Here is a 16,025-nt window from a genome sequence, read left to right as displayed (position 1 = left end):
TCGGGTCTCTGAACGTCCTTGAGTGGCCCAGCCAGAGCCAGGACTTGAACCCGACCGAGCATCTCTGGAGAGACCTGAAAATACCTGTGCAATGACACTCCCCACCCAACCTGACAGAGCTTGAGAGGATCTGCAGAGAAGAATGGGAGAAACTCCCCAAATACAGGTATGCCATGATTGAAGCGTCATACCCCAGAAGACTCAAGGCTGTAATCACTGCCAAAGGTGCTTCAACAAAGTACTGAGTAAAGGGTCTGAATACTTATGTAAATGTAATATAATAATATCACTAATCACTTTTCTACTCCTTCACACACGTTCCTACTCTTCTGCCTTCTAGTTTTAGGCATGATTCCTGCAGCATTTCCAACATCTGTCAATGCTTCCTCACAGTATCTAGTAAATGTCTGGTAAATATCTGGTAAATGTCAGACCATTCCCAGACAGGCCTAACCAAATTTTTATTGAGAAAATGTACTTTGCTAATAAGTTTTTTTTCTTTCTTTTTTGACCATTTTAATTGAAAACAATCACATGAAGCTACTTAATTGTTATCCAGAAGTGATATGATATTGAGGTGTGTGTGTGTGTGTGTGTGTGTGTGTGTGTGTGTGTGTGTGTGTGTGTGTGTGTGTGTGTGTGTGTGTGTGTGTGTGTGTGTGTGTGTGTGTGTGTGTGTGTGTGTGTGTCCTTGACCTCCTGTAGGGAGCACATATCAAACGTAACACTTGTTTTTTATTTAACATCCTACTCTGCTCTTCACCTCTATTACTCCATTCTGTTATTACATGGCCATCGAATAGCGGCGTCATCTTACGATACCATACAAGAAAGAATTAAATGTATAAGAAGAAATAAAATCACATGAGTATATTTTTATTGCCATGTTTTTTTTGTAAGCTTATTCCGAATCATCAGTCCTTATGTAAATCACCGATCAAAGCAAGTGCAAAGTAGCCTGCTCCTGTCTAGACGCCCAGTGTGCTGTCCATGGTGCTGATTATAATTTCTCTCTCCCCGTTACCCCCTCTCTGTCTTTCTATCTCTCTTTCTCTCTCTCACACACACACACACACACACACACACCCTCCTCCGCTCTGTTTTCCCAAGTGCACCATCTCCCTGCCTCAACTGCCTTGCCTCACAGTGCCCATGTCTAGGCTGTCTCCCTAATGCAAACGTGAATTAACTTCTCAGTAATGGGGATCGCTGTGAACTGGGGCGCTCGCGTTTCCACCTAAGCGGAGAGAGACAGACAGCACGGACGAATAACAGACTCGACGTCGATGAAGTGTGCGATTTAATAACTGGAGCACCGCGTCCGTTTATCATACTCGTGCTTATAAGCGTTTTTTTTTACTGTCAAAAAAGAGCCCCACTCGCAAGTTATCGCCAATAAGACCAGGATAACAAGTCTGTTAAACCTCTCTACAGACCGACAAATAGCAAACTTGATGACCCAGAAGGTATGATTTGAAAAAATGTTGAATTCATTGTGTTATGTGGCGTTTGTTGTTTAGGCAAATAGCCTCACCAAAAACATGACAGGAATATTCATGTTTATATGTGTGTAGAAAGCCAGTTATAATGTTATTCAGCAACTGCATACGTGTTTTTCATCAATGTATTCTGACTGCAGTAGTCTAGACTGTAGATGGGGGTTTGAATCATTGTGTTTTGAATTCACAGGCATGAATTGATGCCGGTTGACACGTAAAAAAAAGAGAAAGTGGGTTATTTCAGCCGCTTGTGTGACGTGTAGCCTAGTCGTGTTGTCCATCCGTATGAAGCTTCATTTACCGCGATCATCACTATTCAATGAAATAAATAATATGAGCAATAATGTTGAACATTAGAGAGGCTTTTCCATTGGCGAGAGAGGGGTGTTGGGCGACGAGCAATTTGAATGAAGGAGGACAAAGTGTAATATTAGTAATTTATTGAGATACAGCGTACTTGTTTTATTTTGCGCATGCCAATGAAACTTGTATGATCAAAGTGTGGTCACACAGTTTAAAAGATGCAGTCCCAAATGCTGTCGAGCTATCTAGCCTACTCAGGCGGAGCAAATTGCCTGGCTGTTGAAAGCGCAAGTGAAACAAAAGCACGTTTGGTTTTGATGGTAAGAGGAGGAAGTGCGAGAGCTGTTACAACGTCAACATTGGTCCTTGCAGTAGCCTTATCCGTGGTTTTTCAGTTGGCCTATTTATTGTTTTGCGCAGCCTGAAAAAGATTGCAATACTTGGATGAAACCAAAGCTGGGCAGGGGGGAAAAATTGAGCTTACCACACGCTGGGTTGTCAGGTGGCACTGATGTGAGTCTTGTTAGCAATGCTTGCCTGCTTCCAACACCTATGAGTCGTTCATGGGCCAGAGTACCATATGTCCACCTAGTTTGAAGGTTGACACATTATCCAGAGCCGGCTGGAGCTTTTTGGGGGGCCTTAAGTGAGATTTGGATTAGGGTTAGGGGGGGCCCCACCAAGCGGGCACATATTTTTGACAGCGGAGAGAAAAATGTATGTTTTAAAGTTATTTTCCTGCAATTCTACACATTTTGCCATGTGGCACAGAGAAAATGTTGCAGTTTTAAGACAAGTTAACTGCAGTTCTACACATTATGCCAAGAGGCGGAGAGAAAATGTCACAATTTTATAATGAATTTCCTACAATTCTACACATTTAGCTATGGGGTGCAGATTCATTTTTGCAGGTGTACAGCTAATTTCCTGCAATTCTACACATTTCGCCATGACTTATGCCATGTTAATGATATCTGAGTGAGAGTGACTAACAAAATCAATGGTGGTCCCCTGGAATCAGGGCCCCTGGGCAAGTGCCCGGTCAGTATTCGGTCACGATTATTACGATTACTATGTTTAGATAACTGGCTAATTGAGTGACTGTCAGTCAGTGACTGACAAAACAAGAGAAAAACTGCTGAAGCGCAACCAAATTTTGAACTTGAACCTTGTATTTTACTATTCTAACTTTCAACAGTAAGTTGAGACCCCGACTGAGTTCTAAAAGGTTATGTCGCTTATGCTTGGAGCCGGCCCTGACATTATGTAACTAACTTCTCTTGCCTCCCTCTATGACTTTGTCAGTGACAGAGAACCCTTGAAGCCACCTATCCTACCACCCTCAGGGTATAAGGGTGTGATGAGGATGTAGAGTTATTCACATGTTTTCTGGAAGGGAGCAACGATGACTCGTCTAACTAGAGATGATGACCATGTCCTCACTCTGGCACAGACTCAGTCCCACAATTATAGAGCAATTTATACTACGAGGCAAAATGAGTCACCGCATCTAATTCACGGAGTGACAGACGCACCACGCACCTGGCCAAAGATAGACCGCTAATCAAAATAAATCTATAGCATTTTCCCACACCATTCATTTATATGTAGTCCATTATATCAAATAGACTTCAGCAGCTCTCCCTCTACAGTGAGATTGCCATGCGGATAAGAGTTATGTTTGGCACTGAATGGTATGTGCGCCATAATGTTCCCGACTCTACAGTATTAGGTCACTGTGTCTTTCATGCCATCAAATTAACATTGGGTTTAGTGCCGGCGCCCTTTGAACATGGGTTTTTTTTTTTCAAATGACCTCAATAGCGTGGCCTAACTGCATTAGTGGCTTCAGTTATAAAAAAAATGGCTGGAAAAGAGAAGAGAGCTGCCAGGCAATGGGAGCTTGCAGACAGTTTTGAGTCTCTTTTTCTCTCATTTTCACTCTATCACTCTTGTTTTCACTCTCGTTTTCACTCTTTCTCTCTGGCTGCACTCATGTCAAACTTTCAGTATCTCTCATCGTGCTCCCTCTCTCTTTCACACACACACACACACACACACACACACACACACACACACACACACACACACACACACACACACACACACACACACACACACACACACACACACACACACACACACCAAGGTTATTATAGTTTTGCATTTTTATATTATCTTTTTAATACGTTTTCTATTTGATTTGAAATTCAGTTTAGTTTAAGTTTTTATTTAGTATTAGTTGTATAAAAACATTTTTATTTCATTTCATATTATTTTGTTTCAGTTTTCGTTTTCGGGACACAAAGCATGCTTAGGAGGCTAGGAGCCATTTGTGTTTTATAGTGTGTCACTTCCTGCAAATGGGGTCAGTCATAGGTTAGGGGCTCGATGCAATAAGCATTGCTGAAGTTCAGCGCTATAGCACTCCTAACAGAAAAACCACATGATTTCATGTGGAAAATGTGAAAGCGTGTTTTTGTAACACTTCACATGTGATCACATTTTCACATGTGCAATTTCATGTTATCACATGTTGCTTTACATATTGTCACATGTTATCACATTAACTTCACATAAGATCACATGTGATCACATTAAAACATGTTTTGTTTTTTACAATTCACATGTGATCACGTGAAATTCATGTGGTTTTCCGTAAGGGGCCTTGTCATGACAAATAGTGTCCCCCTCTACATCACAATGGGATTCGATAAACTATTAGCGTCCGTTGCTATATTAGCGGTGTGACGACCTAATGATTCGAATTTTGGAGATCATTGCAGCCTAAGTGACGTTCTTTTCATCATCGCTATGCAAACCAGGCTGTTTTCCACGACAATTTCCTTGTTTAAACAAGTTGTGTTTAGCTAATAAAATGAAAACATGAATTCAAACTACTTTTGTGTACCTTGTTAATATTACAACTTGAAGTCCACGTCTTAAACGTTGCTACGTTTCGAGAAATGGCAGAGAAAACGGGTAATCTGCTTGACACATTAAAGTTACTTTCCTTACAGATCAGGAAGTCAGCTAATTTCCACTCCATTCATATGGAAATCAGTTTGATTCATACACTGACTTGTCTGGCTGTCATGTTTTTATTTTAACCTGACCTTCCCTTATCTATAATTTCAGTAGTCCTCTATTATGATAAAATATATATATATATATATCTTGCATAGCTCATATATGTATCTATTGTAGGTCCTAGGATACAACTATGAATAATGTGGAACAAATAAAAACCGTCAAAGGATAACTTACAACTTACAATAATGAACGCCTTGAAGAGGGAGATTTCAAAGCCCAGGCGCTGCTGCTCTCTTTGTTCTGAGTGTTTGCAGTGCTCGTGTTTTTAGTTTATCTGTGTATCTCACATATTATGTGCCCAGTATGATCGAGCGAGAAAACTTTCTTAGCAGATAAGGACGACATGACAACAACAGTAGCTGTAGATGATGTGATGAAAAGTTGGTTGGTAATGGAGGACACCTGGTGGATCCACGTCTGGGTGTTGGACAGAACCCCTAGGTCCTGGAGAACAGGAGCAGGGTTAAAAGAAAAAAAGGAAGGAGATGTAAACAAGCAAACACACAGGTTACACTTCACTGTGAGAAAATGTGATGGATTAGTGCAGCGTTTTAAAATAAATTAACAGCGGGCCATCATTTTTACCCGGTCAAAAACCTCCACATCCTTCTCAGTCCGTGCCTGAAGGTGGTCCTCGAAGGCGTTCTGATCTGGTTTGACAACTTCCACCACACCAGGTGGGGTATCAGTGATCTGAAAGCATGTTATACAAAAATAGCAATAGTCAAACAACAACACTAAGTCAATCACAAATTTGAAAGACTCCAGTTTATGCAGTAATTGTATATACAATTGCATTGTTTACCTCAGTCAACAGCTGCGGCTCTCGTCCGTTCTCGGCCTGAATGTTGCTGTTGTGTGCAAAGAGAATTACCTTCAGGTTGTTCTCCCACCCTTCCTGGTACCAATCAAGGGACTTGCCCCTGGAAGTCTTGAGCGTCTGGTTGGTCAATTCACCAAACCTGGAGGAGGGGGTAGGGAAGCGATATCTATTGAAATATTTCTGATTATGTACCACGGAAAAACCAAAACAAATTTGACAATTGTTAACAAACAACGTTTTATTTCAAACCCTGTTTCAAATAAGCTTTTAACTTGTGATGTTTATACCACACTAATTCCTTGCCGGCATAATTCTTTGTATATCAATTCGGTGTTTAGAATGTTTGTTTACATTATGACCTGCCCCAAACCCTGCTGTGCCCGTTCTTATATAAAACCTATATTTAACTCCAATTGTTTTACAGTGACCTACATAATGGGTAAAAATAAAGCTCATATCTCATATCTCCTAACCCCAGGAGTATAAGGGCAGGTCATTATTATTTCCTTGATTTGCGCATAGAGGCTTGGTTTCATAGGATAGTATATGGCAGGGGCAGGACATGCATTATGTATAGCTCATGCTGTATTGAATATCTGCCGAGATGGAGGTGTGCATTCCAGTTCTCAGATAGACAGCTAGATTACACCATGTTGCATCAACGAGAAAAAGCTGAATTCTGAGAGTGAGATCAACAACAAAAAAATTATTAAAATCCAGGGCTTCCGTTCCCCCAAGATAGCTTTTGCAAACATTTTCTATATTTTCTTGTGAGCTGGTAGATTTTGAAACCATTAACGTTAGTGCATCCATTGCAAAGTGATGGGTTGTGGATGTGAGTTATTACGGTTATCTGTCAAGAGAGGGAAAAAAGAGCAATAACGTTGGAAGCCATTATATTGACTTCCCGGGCTGAGGTATGCAGATGGAAAGGGGGAAGCAAGCACAGGAGGATTCATACACAGAGGAAACGATTGGAAATTGAATCTTACACAAACAGATAAAGTAGCAACTGTTTATATTTAAAACAACCTTACTCGAGGTAAGATGTCCTCCCTCTCTACTTTTGTTCTAGTCATAGGCCTAGCATATGTAGAGAAAAAAGACAAACTATGACTTCATATCAATATGTGTGCGTTGTTTTGGTGTAATATATCCTTTCGGTAAAGCTATAACCTATAAAGATCACAGCTTTGCTTTGTTTGACTTCAAACTAGGCCCACCTAGGGTGAGTAATTCTTCCTAGCTTGAGAGCAAAAACATTCGTTGGACTTTAAATTACTTTCCTGAGCAATTGCCACGTCTTGTCAAAAGAGTGAATAATTTAGCCTGTGAAAATGTCAAACAGCCACTCTCAGTATGCCAAAAGATGTTTGGGGTTTTGAAAAGTCAGCCAAAGATGTTAAAGCACTGACAGAAGAAGCTAGCTTGGCTTCTAATGAGCTAGTTGAAATGCAACAGAGATCAACAAAGAATATTGAAAAGGAAGTGATGTTGGTGTTGCACAGCGATAGTTCATGCTGAACAGAATTAATCAGCCGTCTGATAACTCAAGGAGAACACTGTTTGCCAGGAAGGAAAATGTGAATTGCATTGAGCGTTTTTCCTAAACATTGTCGTTAGGTGTGAAATCAAGCTATCTGTCACTGATTGTCTCTTCTTGTTGGTAACAGAACATTTCAGGCTTGTACCCTTAAAATGATCACTATCGTTGTACATTTGTTATTTAATTTTTTTCAACTATTTTCAACGCATCGGAGATTGTAGGCTACCTTCTCAAGGTCAGTTACTTTGTTACAATAGCATCATGTACTTTATAGGCCTTTCATTGTTTGTGGATATTTAGTACAGTACACATAGACACATACATACATGACACGAACAGGTTAGCTGTCTGTTTGCCTGTGCGGTGCATAGTTATGTTCCTGATTTCTGTGCTTGCCTCATAGACTGATTTGTACCTGGAAACCCAGGTGGGGTAGACTGAAGCCAAACCAGTATAGCATCCACCGATCAAATAAGCAAAGGAAAAAAAGGAAAACCAGCAGCTGCTACAGAACTGAAAACCAGCGGCACTGCAGAACTGAAAACCAGCAGGACTGCAGAACACAAGTGGTGGTATCGTGCATTCCTGCCTCGTTCCCTGTGGGTTCCATCCCGAACTCAGGTGATTGGATTGTGATCCTGCTGTCTTCTTCAACCTTCTCCCCCTCTCAGACTTCTCCTGGGTCTCCGTGGAGACCGGATGGGAATAGAGTTAGTAAGAGACTCTTGACATCAATAAAGTACTCCCCAGTCATCCCAACCCGAAGCGATATGCCTCTAATTAAAACGTCTGTCTTCACCAAGGTGTGTGTGTGTGCGTGTGTGGGGGATCTGCTTAGTCACGGGCGCTAAGGGTGCAAGTTACCTGCCAGGCCGTTAATAGCGATGCGAGCTGCCCATCTCTGAGAAACAAGATTGGCACGATGCCAAAACTCACGGCATGGCAGGGGTTGGTCTATGTTGCTGTGCTGAGAAAGTTGTTATTCTACACACAGGCAGCAAGTACAGGTCTCAGGTTGAGGAGGTGCAGGCGAGTGATAAGGCTGGGTTGTGGCTAACAGATAAATGAGTGTTAAGCCTAGAAGGTGGACAGGGGTTCTTTAGTTTTCAAATATGGTGAAATGAGTTGTATATTTGGGTGTTTCCATACTGCAGGACTTGTTTTGTTATATTGTATGTGAGTTGTTGTTTTAAAAAAAATGATTTTTCAAGTTTATTGGCAACTAGCCAGAGACAGTGAAGAAAGACAGGAAAGCAAGGAGGAGAGATGGCGTGCTAGAAAGGCAGCGGCAGTAACTGCTCGACTACCACAGGTCACACATTAGTTAACTAATGTTTCGAGTTTCAAACTTTATTCGCCACGTGGACAGGATGCAACCGGTGTAAAACAGTACAGTGATATTCTTACCTTCAGAGCTCTTTCCAACAATGCAGTGCTGCTAAGTACAAATAAAAACGACGGAAGGACCACGATGAGAGTTAATTATTAAAGAAACACAAGAATGCAAGTATACTGAACAAAAAATATAAACACAACATGCAACAATTTAAACTGTTATACTGAGTTACTGTTCATATAAGGAAATCAGTCAATTGAAATAAATTCATCAGGCCCTAGTCTATGGATTTCAAATGACTGGGCAGGGGCGCAGCCATGGGTGGGCCTGGGAGGGCATAGGCCGACCCACTGGGGAGCCAGGAACAGCCAATCAGAATGAGTTTTTCCCCACAAAAGCGCTTTATTACAGACAGAAATACCCCTCAGTTTCATCAGCTGTCCAGATGGCTGGTCTCAGACAATCAGCTTCTTGATATGCCACACCTGTCAGGTGGATGGATTATCTTGGCAAAGGAGAAATGCTCACTAACAGGGATGTAGCCAATAAGCGTTTTGTGCTTATGTAACATTTCTGAGATCTTTTATTGCATCTCATGAAACACTTTACATGTTGCGTTTATATTTTTGTTCAGTATATATACAGGTCAGTGCCAGTACCTTATTTGATGTGCAGGGATACTGGAGTAGTTGAGATGGGTTAGGGATACTGGAGTAGTTGGTAGTAGGATACCTGAATACATGTAAACAGGGCTGAAAAGTGACCTGGTAGCAGGAATTTATAAATACTTATATATATATATATATATATATATATATATATGGGGGCCTAGCCATAATAGCTATGATAATGGCCTGCCCAGCATTTTCATACATGACCCTAAACATGATGGGATGCTAATTGCTTAATTAACTCGGGAACCACACCTGTGTGGAAGCACATGCTTTCAATTTACTTTGTAGACTATTCCTCATTTACTCAAGTGATTCCGTTATTTTGGCAGTTACATTTTAGTAATTTAGCAGATGCTCTTATCCAGATCAACTAGGGATAAGTGCCTTGCTTAAAGGTACATTGACAAATTTTCACCTAGTCAGCTCGGGGATTCAAACCAATTACTTTTCCGTAACTGGCCCAACGATCTTAACCGCTACGTTACCTGCCACCCTCTCAGTTACCTGTACAGTACATCTGCAATGGATTTTCCAATAGAGATAGTGACTTAAACATCCAATCACGAAATTATAATATACCAGCTCTCACAGTCTCATGTCAGAATTAAACGTTCATCCATGTTTCTCAAACATCAAATTTCGAAGTTGTTCCAAACGTCAAATTTTGATGTGTTTAAGGTTACGTTTAGGCATTAACTCAGAATTTTCAAGGTTAGGGTTTAGTTTAGGCATTCATTCCGAATTTGTAAGGTTAGGCATTAACTCAGAATAGTTAAGGTAACGGTTAAGGTTAGGATCAGGCTTAAAACAAAAATCTCGAAAAATAATTTTGAACGCACAACCTTTGGATCCAAAGGCAGATGCTTTTCCCCTTTCACCATCTACAACAGACTAGCAAAACTGAAACCTACTTGAAGGTAAGCGTGCTCATTATTGGCCCTAGTGACCGGTTTCCACATCAGTTCCTGACGTTCTCAGACAAGGATGGACGTTGAATACGGACTTGTATCACGGGTGACCTTGCTGATAATACTCGGTGCAGTTTTGCGTAGAAAATGTGCATTTGGAATACATCGTAATCACCTGTAGCTTTAGGACCCGTCCCCATTTGGCCCTCGGAATCCCATGATGCTTCTGTACTGACCTGGAGCATCCCTGGGTTCAAATACTGTACTGACCTGGAGCATCCCTGGGTTCAAATACTGTACTGACCTGAAGCATCCCTGGGTTCAAATACTGTACTGACCTGGAGCATCCCTGGGTTCAAATACTGTACTGACCTGGAGCATCCCTGGGTTCAAATACTGTACTGACCTGGAGCATCCCTGGGTTCAAATACTGTACTGACCTGGAGCATCCCTGGGTTCAAATACTGTACTGACCTGGAGCATCCCTGGGTTCAAATACTTTGAGCATTTGCTCTAGCCTGCCCTGGAGTGCCAGATGGGCGGGGTTTTGCAGTTTTGCGACCATTCTATTGGTTGTGTTGCGCCAGGCAAGCTAATCAATTCCAGCGAAATTATTTTAAATGAATTTAAATACTATTTGAAACAAAGTCTGAGCTAGAGTCAGATCTTCAGCACCACAGTGAGTGGGACCCATTCACGTCAATCTAATTAACAGGCCAGCCTAATAGAATGTGTGCGCAAGTAACCATGCTAATCTATAATGGATGAGAGCCAATGGAGTGTGAAATAGCCTTATGATGACTTGGTATTGGATTTTTGCTATGTCTATGTGTGTGTGCGAGCGTGGAGGAGGAGGAAGCAGTTGGGTCCTGTCCGGGTGTGATGAAGGCTTCTGCTATGTGCTACAGTATGATTGCTTGGGCTATAAAGCCTATCAGATCCCCAATCATTGACAGTGCAGCAGAGACTTTTGCAACTGACCTATTCAAACATTTTCTAATGTGTCCCAATGTCCAAAATAGCATTAGTATGCATTGCTAGTGCATCACTTCATGCTACTTAGGACTTTCATACAAACTCAAGCATGGTAGGCCTTTCCTGCTGTCAAATTACCTAGCGGCCTTATGGGTGGAATGTTATTCATATTTTTCATAATTTCATAATTTAAAACCCACCCAAATTCCAGTGTTTCCATGTTAAACAGTTTTGTTCAGTCTTCTGTGATGTATATAAAGTATAATATTGGGATGCAAACTCAAAATGCAATTCATTTCAACTCTGTATCTTCATGGTACAGGTGTCTTCTTTCTTTTAAGCCCATAACCATGTGTGTGAGGTGTATACCTTTTGTTTCAAACTAGATTTGTTTAAGACTATCAAGAAGCACTCTGTGTGACCCTGATTTAGCCCATTGCAGTAAAAGGTTAAGTCCTTCAAGTTTCGGAGAGCGGACCTCCCTCCCCCCTCCCCACCTTTTTCTTTCCCTTTCCACCCTACCTAGATAGAGGAGTATTTTTAGAGGTTTGACCATGGCCTCTTTAACTCAAGGCTGTGACAAATAGAGACACCGGAGAGAGAGAGAAAGAGAGAGGGAGAGGGAGAGAGAGAGAGAAAGGCAGAGTTAGAGAGGAAGAAAAAACACCTCTCACTCTCCTCCGATTGTTAATTTGTCTCCACCTCACCCCATCAATCTTCCATGTCACCCAGAGAAATCGATTTTGACAAGTCATGGTACCAAATAACCCCCAATATAGACTTTGCTTGAGAAGGAAATGCCCACATTGGTCTTCCTAACCATGACTCTCCCAACTCAATACTTTAGCCTATCTGTTGCCTCTTGGCACTCTCTTCAACTCTCTCCTGTTTCTCTCCCTCCCTCTCATACCCCTCTCTCTCTCTCCCTCTCTCCATCCCTCTATCTCTCTCCCCAAACCTAATGACCAGTCTATTCCAGACTCCAGCAGCGTACATTAAAATGCAGATCCCTCTCTCCTCTCTCTGAATGGCCTCAATCAAATTGCCTTTCTTCCTAGTATGAATGATAGCCTGGACGCTAACTACCCAGCCTGTTTCTGGAAGGCCCGGCACGTCCCTAACTCTAATGGAGAGAAAATGGTCATCTCTCCACAGATGCATCTCTGTGAGGAGCCGGTCTAGCTGCCAGTCGCTCAATCATAACAGTCACCGGTTGTTAGGTGACTGTTACATAGAATGTATTGTGGTGCCAAAGGTGAGATATAGGCCTGTTATGCAGTTAACTCTTACCCGAGCATTAGCACAAATCCGAGGACACAGTTTTAGATCCATCTCGCAAGGAGGTAAAATAATTATTAGAGAATTGGTTCTGAGATTCTCTTATTTCTTCGTTTTTTTTAACTGAAAGGCTTCATTCTGACTGTCCCTGGATAAGAAATTAGAGATGTGCCCTTACTCATTCCAGTTGCTATGGGAACATTGGCATGGCATCTCTCCCCATCGATGGGATGGAGAAAGTTCGATACCTAGTCAGTAGTGCAACTGAAGGCATTCAACTGAAATGTGTCTTCTGCGTTTAACCCAACTCCTCTGAATTAGAGAGGTACAGGGGACCTGCCTGAATTGACATCCTCGGCACCTGGGGAGCAGATGTTGGGCATTAACTGCCTTCTTCAAGGGCAGATTTTTTTTCCCACCTTGCCGGCTCGGGGATTCAAACCGGCAGCCTTTCTGTTACTGGTCCAGTGCTCTTAACTGCTAGGCTACCTGCCTCAACCAGGTTGGCTGACATCATCACGAAAATAATCAGATAGCTAGCAAAAATGACAAGAAGCTGCCATGTGGGGAATCGTAAGTCGCTCGTTTCAGCTTGTTGTATCTTGTTGTTGATACCATGTCCTGTTTTGAGGTGTTTTGATTGATGTCATGTCTATGCTAATATGGTAAAAAATGTGTTAGCTAGCCAACCAACAACTGAAACTATGTATTTGAGATACAACAAGTATTTATGTTTTCAATAAACTTTGAAGACAAAATATAGTTTTCATGTTGTCAACAGTCTAAGCCAACCCCGTCTGTTTTTCCCCCATAATTGCACACACGTTGGTTTTGTTGCTAAACAACCAACCCGTCTATTGAGGTGAACAGAATCAATTAACCGGCAGTGTCTGTGACTAGAATACTGCATAGTGTCATCTGATTTGGCTGTTGAGCGACTGAGATGCAGTTGTCAGAGCACGTTGCTGACTCTCAATAACTCTGTTGCAGCCTTACCTATAAGGAATGCATAGCATATCATAATAGTGTAATGTAGCATAATACTTCACGGTGCCTTCATAAGCATGTGTTGTTGACGTGTGTTTTAGCACTATAGTGGTGAAATTTGACGCGGTTTCCTGTAAAGAAAGTCTTAGTGCATGTTTTGTGTGTGACATTTAGTGAAAAGAATACATGAAGAAATTAAGTAAGCTTTCTGCAACATCTTTTTGAGGGCAGACCCATCACACTTTTTTTTGCGTGTGACATTTAAGACCTGGGTTCAAATACTAGATATTTGAAATCATTTCAATTACTATATCTGTGCTTGTTTGAGCTTGTCTGGCTTAACGGAACCATTGGAATAGTCCAAATACTTAAAATACTTCAAACTCTTTGAAAGACTTCAAATACTATTTTAACCTATGTCTGTATGGCTGTGTTTAGACAGACAGCGCATTTCAGATTTTTTTTTCACTAGTTGGTATTTTGACCAATCAGATCAGTTCCGAAATAGATATGATGCGGAAAGATCTGATTTGATTGGTCAAAAGACCAATTAGTGGAAAAATATCAGAATTGGGCTGCTTGTCTAAATGCAGCCTTTGTGTGATGTTGCCCTTATTGTGTTTTCCGGTGGGGCAGACACATGGTGTGTCCTTGCTAAGGTCTATGTATGACAACCCCTTTAATTGCTTTGTTGAACCTGATAGTTAGCTATGGAGCAAATTTCCCCAGCACAAATGGCATATTAACTTTGACTACATGCACCCGGAAATCAATAGAAACAATGTGCCACAATTAATAGCTTGGCACCACTGAAGAAAACACAGAGGAAACAAATTAGCAACGAGCAATGATTAGGTTTTCCACATTGATTGTCTTGTAAGGCACAGATTCCATGTGCATTTTTCCTGTGTGTTTTCCCGGTGCCAGTAAATCAAGGAACCAATGTTGCTGTGTATCATTTTTTTTGTCTCCACAGGCTGAATTCAGAATTTTCTTTTGCCAGATAAAAGTTTATTCAGAAGCTTCAGAGATTCAATGGAGGGTGTGTGTGTGTGTGTGTATTTGTATGTGCATACATGCATGTGTGTTTTGTGTGTGTGTATACAGTATGTGCATACATGCATGTGTGTTTTGTGTGTGCGTATATGCATACGTATGTGTATTTCCTGAATCTAGCGAGTGGGCGAGAGCCTTATTGTCAGAGTTCTCTGTGGTGTTCTACGATCCATTAATGGAGAGAGAGCGAGAGAGAGGGAGCCAGAGAGGGAGAGGGAGAGAGAGAGAGACAGAGAGAGAAAGAGAAAGAGAGAGGGGGAGCGTGAAAGAGAGAGAGAGTGAGAGACAGAGAAAGCGAAAGAGAGTGAGAGAGAGAGAGAGACAGCTCAGGAAACAAATGAGCAGTAATACACACGCTGTGAGGACGCCAGAGAGCTCAGGAAATGCACCCGATAATGGTATAGGGCGTGCATATGTATTTATTAGGGGCCTTGCCTTTGATCTGTCAACAAAAGAAAATTGTTTTACACTTTTTTGCCGCATTCATCATTCTATTTAGTATTCTGGGGGTATTGTGTCACTGTATGCTGGATTTCGGTTGTTCCTTTGTGTCAAGTTGCCTTAGAAGTGTTACCGAGGTATAATTTCTCATCACTTGATTTCCGTAGTTGAAACGTTTTTATCTGCAGTATGTTTTACATGTTAGCACGTTTTGTTGCTAACATCTCTGTTTGTGTTTTCTTACTGTGGGTGTCTTCTCCAGTGTTAAAAAAATAGCCATATGTTATGTGTGACACCATAATAACAAAGTTACAGTGCAACTTCATAATTGACCCGGAAGGGACGCTTAAGACGACCATGGTTGCTTACTAAAACTCCCAAAAGTTCTCCAAACATTATAACAAATGTAAAGCAATAGAAGTGTGTGGTCAACTGGATGATCCTTTCAGCACCATGTTGATTGGGACAGCGCCATCACGCTGCTTTGAGACAAGCATTGGGATTCGTCTTGATAAATCAATCAATGTCCGATTTTTGTTTTCACCGAATCGCCGTTGGGATATTTGGTTACAATGAGGCTGGGAAATGTTAGCTAAGTTGATGTGAGGGCTCATGATCATTGTTTTGCTTGTCTATTAGCAGGACTGACCGGAACATTTTGCTAGCATGTTATGTAGCTTAGTGGTGGATTATTTTGCTCTTCACTCACGTAGTAAGCTACTCCTGACCAAGTATACCCAGCTAACAAATGTTGTTTCCCTGAATATTTTCGGAGAGTTATGTCATATAACCAAAGGAGACCCTTCAGGAAACGTTAAGGCAACGTTAGGTGCGTGCTAGTCTGTGCGAGTCTTTGTACTCTGCAAGAGTGGTGAATGCCCATTCCTCAGTATTGGTCACACTCAACATCTCCTTGTATTGTACACCCTTGATGCACTGTTTTCACACACAGAAGAGAAATGGAATTGGGCCGCTTCCATCAACAGCGGTGAGCCTACTGTCGTGGTCCAATTCCGTCTCATTTTCTTGTGCCGACTTCAAAATGCACTCCAAAAGCGAGTGAGGTGAATCCAGTCCTTCAAAAAAGGAAATGTGTTTGTAGACAT

At 41.5% G+C, this 16,025-nt stretch overlaps 1 protein-coding gene across 3 annotated transcripts in view; it reads left to right on the top strand.

The window, feature by feature from the left end:
• The first annotated feature begins 1,124 nt into the window (after positions 1-1,124).
• The window catches only part of LOC115208298 (disks large-associated protein 4), a 223,395-nt gene continuing 208,494 nt past the window's right edge, over positions 1,125-16,025 (top strand). For all 3 annotated transcript variants that reach the window (XM_029776239.1, XM_029776238.1, XM_029776240.1), the window contains exon 1: positions 1,125-1,466. The gene's annotated coding sequence lies outside the window, so the exon portion shown is untranslated. The remainder of the gene's footprint in view (positions 1,467-16,025) is intronic.

Source organism: Salmo trutta, chromosome 14 (genome assembly GCF_901001165.1).
Source record: "Salmo trutta chromosome 14, fSalTru1.1, whole genome shotgun sequence".
Lineage (NCBI taxonomy): Eukaryota > Metazoa > Chordata > Actinopteri > Salmoniformes > Salmonidae > Salmo > Salmo trutta.
Note: the sequence above shows the minus strand (reverse complement) of the source record. Positions and strands in the feature narration are given on the sequence as shown.